Source organism: Canis lupus, chromosome 24 (genome assembly GCF_011100685.1).
Source record: "Canis lupus familiaris isolate Mischka breed German Shepherd chromosome 24, alternate assembly UU_Cfam_GSD_1.0, whole genome shotgun sequence".
Lineage (NCBI taxonomy): Eukaryota > Metazoa > Chordata > Mammalia > Carnivora > Canidae > Canis > Canis lupus.
In genome coordinates this window covers 40,362,197-40,368,392 of record NC_049245.1, presented here as the reverse complement: position 1 = coordinate 40,368,392, position 6,196 = coordinate 40,362,197, and the positions used below count along the sequence as shown (strand labels likewise).

Genomic DNA, 6,196 nt, shown 5'->3' with positions numbered 1-6,196 from the left:
TTCAAATACTCGAGGTTTTTTTTTTAATACGTGTACAGAGGAGTAAACAAGACCGTGAATCTATTAAAATGTAATTCAAAGTAGCATATGATTGATATCATGTATACTGTATCTTTCTTTTTCTAATTTAATAAAAAAAAATACATTTATATCTAAAGCATCTTTTAATTTCCAACTGTTAAAGCAGGTGTCTGGTTCTCTCCGAGGCACTTGTTTCCTCCACAGTATAAAATCAGTCTTCTCCCTCCCCCTTGTCTTCCCTCCTGGATGCTCCTAGATCTCCTTGTATGTGGGCACATGCGCATACAAATGTGTGCACACGTATATTTGCATATATACATGTGCACTTATATAAAATTACTGCTTTTGCCCAGGAGGCCTAGAGCAGAGCCTGAGACAGGGATTCAGAAGCATGTGATACACCAGGGGAGGACTGGGGGGGGGGGGGGGCGGGGAGAGGAAGTGAGCAACAGGGCGGGGAGGGAGCTGGGCAAGGACTGGTCTCAGCTGGAGTTGTTTCATCCTGACCCCCCTAGTGGGCGCTGGAGTGTGAATTACACTTTACAGCAGGTTCTACCTGGGGTTGGGGGGCGGTGGCTGGGAGGTGAACCTTTGAATCCTTGTTGATGAGTCCTGCCCCCCCCCCCCAGGTGGTGGCCTGGGCCACGTGCTCCCAGTGAGCTGGGAGCAGCTAGAGGATGTGTGCCTGGGCAGTGTCCACGTTAGATACGCACGTGATATTCAGATAGGTGTCTGTGCCCACGTAGGAACACAGCCTACATCGTATCAAAGTACTTTACACACAGACATGGAGAATTGCACGAGCACACTCATACTTACATATTACATACAAGAATAAACGCTTGCACGCGCAGATCCGCACCTACACCATCGCACAATGATCCGAAGTGAACACTGAATATACTCCCCTGACAAATCTGCGCGTGAGGTAAATGAAACCATGGCTTTGGCACAAAAAAAAAAAAAAAAAAAAAAAAAGGCATTTAGAAAATGTCTTTAGGAAAAATATGGTATCCCTGAAAAACCAGATTTGGGGGGCCCCGTTGCAGCTGAGGCCTGCCCGCTCCCAGCTCGGATCTTGGATGGCCGCAGGCTAGGTTTCAAATAAAGATCAGAGGTCCCTTCCTTGCAGCTAGCTTAGCTTCATCAGACCTGTGCCTCAAACCAGGAGATCAGGGTCTGTAACTCACCCTGTTGACAATGACCTCATGACACTCCCTGTCTGCATGCTTTACTTGGCACAAATGAGGAAAAAGTCCTTTGGGGAAGCCCTCGCTGCCAGGGTGTCTTTCCTCCACCAACACCATCCTAGAACATGGGCTGATTCAAGGAAACCAGGCAGCTGCTTATTCCTTTGTCCCCGAACACCAGGGGGGGTCACCCTGTGTGACCTTTGGTGAGCTCGGGGGCCCTACACGTCCATTGAGAAAGGTGACAGTTTCATTTGCAAGTTTCACCTCACTGGGCACGGGGGCTTTTGGCCCTGATGAGAAATGCCCCCAAGCAGCCCTGAGTCACAAGGGACGGAAGGGGCCCACCCCTCCCCCACCTCCCGGAAAAGAAATTTTCAAAAAAAATTTTAAGTGACGTTCTTTGCTGAGAACCTCTCTGCACAGCCAACACTTTCTGTTAACAGTTTCATATCGCCCTGGCCAAAAAAAAAAGAGAGAGAGAGAGAGAGAGAGCTTTGCATGAAATTGCTTGGGTTTGTTGTTGTTGTTAAAGGCAAGAAAACTTAAGCCAGAGCAGACTCAGAAAAGAACTTGCTGGGGGATTTGAAATCTAGTTGTCGCCCCCAGAAACCCGATAAAGCCCCATCTCTGAGTTTTGAGGGTTTGTGTTTTGTTTGTTTTATTTTGTTGTGTTATTTTTAGCTGGGAGCTCATTCCTGATGCATTTGCAGCCAATACTAATTTCCATGCCTGCACGCCCATAAAAAAAAAAAAAAAAAAAAAAAGGAGCAAAAACTCCCCAAGTGAGCTCAGGAAGACTCTTGAGTCTCAAAAGCCTACAGGGACTGAAGTTCCTCAAAATATGGAGCCCAGAAACACCGCTTGGCCTGCCGAGCTGTGCACAGCCAAACTCCAAACGAAAGGGAATCCTGGCCTGGGGGGGGGGGGGGGGGTGTCGTTCAAAATTTGCAAACTCACTTATTTATTTACTTTTTATTTTTAGGTGCATGGGGAAGTGTGTCTTCAGTGGCAGGAAGAAGTGGCCCTTCCAAGAATTGAGCTTTTGAGCTGAAACGGCCGCCAGTGGGGGAAAAACAAAAGCAAAAAGACTCTGCTTTCCAGTTCCAGCTGACGGTGACTTTTTGACTGATATCCATAAAAGAATTCATTCAAAAGCGCGCTTGTTCTCAGCGGCCCGTGAGGTCCCTGGTGAATTCATCATCTAGGGAAGGGGAGGCATACCTAAAGAAATGCCAAAAAGGGAGGGAAAAAGGGAAAGAAAATGAAGTTATTGGGGTTTGATTGCATCCCCCTGCTCTTTAAGCAAATTATCCGGGATTTCAACACACACACACACACACACACACACACACACACACACACACACGCACTGGGGCTGGGCTGCCCTGGGCTGCTTGCAAGCAGTCCAGATAGCAATGGGGCCCCATTAAATCAGACTCCAAGAGACTGGAATCTGTGTCCTGCTGGCTCCTTCTCGCACCCAGACCCGACAAATGTCATTTCTTGTGTCAAACAGTCCCCACGTGGATCTTAGAACATAAAAAAGAAAAGCAGCTAGCTTTTCCTACCTTAGAGAAAATTTTGCAGAGGAAAAATGACTTCAATTAATATAACTCACCCAAGTTGCAGACACAGGGCAAGCGCTCTGCAGAGTCGCAGGGAAGCTCAGCACTGGTTTTAACCATCCTCCCAATGTCCCTGTTTAAGCCTTCTTAAAAGGCGGTTCGCACGGTGGGTAGAAATTGGGCTCCTCTGCAGTCTGGATCTTCCTCACTTGATCAGTGAACACACAGTGGGCACTGGCCCACTGGAAATTATGGGCTCCATTAGGGAGAAAAGAAATTACTTACCGAGCAGCAAATTCTGTAAATTTGTAATTCAGATCTTAGCGCTGGCCTGAAAGCCGGTTGGGATCCAGCCCTTTGCATAAATTGGTGTTCTGGAGGGCTTAACCCTTGCGGCTCTGCTTCTGTCCCCCAGAAAGTGACTCACTTTATCTTCTGCATCCCCTGGTCCTTTAACTTGTCATAGCAGACAGAGCAACCCGGGCAATTCCAGAAAAGTAAGGATAACAATAATAATGCCTCACATTCTGGCGCTTGGCAGTTTATAGAGTGCTTTCTGAATACATTGTCTAATTTCAAGCTGTATACCTCTAACTGAACTTAATTGCCACCTTTGTTATACTTTATTATGAGGGCACTGGCATGCACCTGTATGCCTTCTCTCTCTCTCTCTCTCTCTCTCTCTCTCCAAAAGAGCACTTCTTGACAAAATGGCCCCCAGCTGCACTTCTGGCAATGGTTGCCATCCGAGGAGCTCACTGCTTCCGTGATTGACTCTCACAGAAGGATGTTTTTGTTGAAATCTGGCCACATGGGGGAGTTCGAGGACTTAGGGTGCTACCGTCTCCAGCCAAGCCCTTTTCCCTGATTCCCTAACCAGGAGGCTCAGCCAAAAAAAGGTCTTAAGAATGTGTTTGTTGACCAGCTTCTAGAAAGCAGTCAAGTTTAGTGAAGAGAACTAGAACAAGAGAGCCAACCTGGGCAAATCAACTGCTCTCCATGATTCCCAGTCCAACAGACAAAGATAAAGTGGGTTGGTTGGGTTTTCCATTCTTATCAGTTAGAAGAAGCTTAAGGCAGCACAGTGTGACTGTGAAGCGTGTAGGCTGGTTTCACTGCAAAGCATTTGAGTTCCCCTCGCCAGCATTTTATGCTCCATAACACAGCCTTACCTCTCACGTCTCTGCACCCACCTGGCGGGCAAGTGACTTAACCTCTCAGTTTTGTCCCTCAACAATGGGACAGTACTGGTGCCTACGCTGGGCAGCTGGTGGCTGGCACATCATGAGCACTTAGTAAAGGAGAGCTATTACATCATAGGGAACTTTCAGCACCAATAGCAAAAAACTCCTACTCAAATTGGCTAGTGATAATCATAATAATAATAATAAGGATACGTATCATATCATTTAACGGATGTTATATCACAGCCTGGCTCTGATTCTCTGGACTCTGCTCTGCCATGTTTCATGGGCTGACTTCACCCTAAGACCAGTGCCAATTGATGGCTACAGTTCCAGACAAGGGGATTATAGGATTACCATAATCAGTTTTGATTTATCATTTTGGCAAAATCGGTTATTTAGAGGCAATCACGATGATGCAATCAACAGGAAGGCAATTACTGACATCGGTATCCTTAAAGTTAGCCGTTCCTCAGACCAACCGTGCCCCTAGAATTGGGACTGATGGGACACATACATTTATGATGCCCTGCCCTCCAAAACAGGGCCATTATACTATGAACTCATCAACATCGGAGACCTTCGTGTCTGTGTCCTTCACCGCTCTGTCGCCAAGGTCTAGCACAACGCCTGGACACAGTAGATTCTCAACAAATATTGGCTGAATGGATGGATGTATTAACAGATAGATACACCATGTCCACATCCGCTGGAGAGGGAAGTGCCTTATGCTCTAGTATGAGTTTATTTTAGCACCAAGTATTCAATCACTTTCATCAGACATCCACCCTCCCCAGCTGCCCAGCCTACTGGTTCTCAGTGTGTGGTCCCACAACAATCAGCAATGGCACCACCTGAGAACCAATTAGACATGCAAATTCTGCAGCTCCATTCCAGACCCACTGGATCAAAAACTCATGGTGGAGCCCAGCAATGTGTGTTTTAGCAAGCCCTCCAGGTAGTTCTGAGGCAGAGAGAAACGTGAAAACCACTGGTCTAGGCAGAGCTACCACTCCACTGATCATCAATTTAAAAGGATCAGCTCTGAAGATGCATAGCTAACGTTGGACTTACTACATGCCAGGCATTGTGTGCCACAGAAATTACCTCTCTTACTGCCCATTTTACAGATGAGGAGATTAAGGTTCAGAGAGGAGAAGCAATGTTTTTCAAGGACACACATGTCAGAGCCAAGGATGAAACCCACCCTAAGCTCTTAACAGCATGTTCTCATGCCTACGGGAAAGACGGGCAGGCAAAAGGACAATGATAATACAACGTATGATAAGTAAATGTAGGATGTTGTGGAACTCAGAGGAAGACACTGCTACAAGACTACAGGGGGCGGGGGTTGGCCATTTGAAGTGGTGACAGTTGAGCTAACTCACAAAGAGTGATTAAGAGTTGGCCAAAGGGGTTCCCAGCAGAATAGGAAGTGCAAAAGCCCAGGATCTATAGAGAGAATGGCAAGTAGTTCAGCATGGCTGGAGTGAGGCCATGGGGAGGACAGATAAGATGGTGGAGGCTGGAGAGGAGGCCCAGGCAAGATCATCAAGGACGTGAAGTAAGGAGCCCATAATAAGAGTTCAAACTTCTGAGAAATAGGGGGGAAAAAAGATCTGAACTGAAGGGTGGCAGAGTCAGTTCTTTGGTTGCAAGTAGGAACTAACATAAACTCAATTCAGCTAATACTCTTTGAGTGAGCTGAACTATCTAGTAGGTATTACAAAGCATAATCATTTCCTTCTTAAGCCTCTTTTAAAAGTATAAGAAATACTCATTTAGATAAAACCTCTAAATGGCATTGATCCCTATGAGAACTTTTAAATGCTCATTTCCAAGTGTCATAAGTGTGGGTTTGGAATTTGGCCCATGGAACGCCTGGGTGGCTCAGCGGTTGAGCACCCACCTTCAACCCAGGGTGTGATCCTGGGGTCCCGGGATCGAGTCCTGCATTGGGCTCCCTGCATCGGGCTCCCTGCATCGGGCCTGCTTCCCCCCCTGCCTGTGTCCTACCTCTCTCTTTCTCTGTGTGTCTCTCATGAATAAATAAATAAAATCTTAAAAAAAAAAAAAAAAAAGGAATTTGGCCCCTGATCCACCCAGATGACCCGCACCTATGACCCAAGGCAGGGAAATTATGAGCACGTTATTTCACATAATAAAGCCTTAATTTGTTCCTCTGTAGAACGGGAATAGTAATAGTACTTAACCCAGCAAGTTGCTGAGAAGA

The 6,196-nt window shown here is 46.5% G+C and overlaps 2 long non-coding RNA genes across 2 annotated transcripts; one reads left to right on the top strand and one right to left on the bottom strand.

Moving 5' to 3' along the window:
* Positions 1–1,712: 1,712 nt before the first annotated feature.
* LOC119865695 lies at positions 1,713–3,463 on the top strand. The gene is made up of 2 exons (XR_005377999.1): positions 1,713–1,854; positions 2,197–3,463. It is a non-coding gene; the product is annotated as an uncharacterized LOC119865695 (long non-coding RNA).
* LOC111092129 lies at positions 2,172–5,960 on the bottom strand. The gene is made up of 2 exons (XR_005377998.1): positions 2,833–5,960; positions 2,172–2,435 (listed from the first exon to the last, which is right to left on the bottom strand). It is a non-coding gene; the product is annotated as an uncharacterized LOC111092129 (long non-coding RNA).
* Positions 5,961–6,196: the final 236 nt, after the last annotated feature.